Source organism: Bison bison, unplaced genomic scaffold (genome assembly GCF_000754665.1).
Source record: "Bison bison bison isolate TAMUID 2011002044 unplaced genomic scaffold, Bison_UMD1.0 scf7180017864456, whole genome shotgun sequence".
NCBI classification, from domain to species: Eukaryota; Metazoa; Chordata; class Mammalia; order Artiodactyla; family Bovidae; genus Bison; species Bison bison.
In genome coordinates this window covers 10,379,638-10,380,155 of record NW_011495018.1, presented here as the reverse complement: position 1 = coordinate 10,380,155, position 518 = coordinate 10,379,638, and positions in this window count along the sequence as shown.

The window sequence follows — 518 nt, the reverse complement described above, 5'->3', positions numbered from 1 at the left end:
GTCTATATATAGGTCTTTAGTTTCTTTAGGTAGATATATTCCTAAGTATTTTATTCTTTCCGTTGCAATGGTGAATGGAATTGTTTCCTTAATTTCTCTTTCTGTTTTCTCATTATTAGTGTATAGGAATGCAAGGGATTTCTGTGTGTTGATTTTATATCCTGCAACTTTACTATAATCATTGATTAGTCCTAGTTATTTTCTGGTGGAGTCTTTAGGGTTTTCTATGTAGAGGATCATGTAATCTGCAAACAGAGTTTTACTTCTTCTTTTCCAATTTGGATTCCTTTTATTTCTTTTTCTGCTCTGATTGCTGTGGCCAAAACTTCCAAAACTATGTTGAATAGTAATGGAGAAAGTGGGCACCCTTGTCTTGTTCCTGACTTTAGAGGAAAGGCTTTCAATTTTTCACCATTGAGGATAATGTTTGCTGTGGGTTTGTCATATATAGCTTTTATTATGTTGAGATATGTTCCTTCTATTCCTGCTTTCTGGAGAGTTTTTATCATAAATGGATG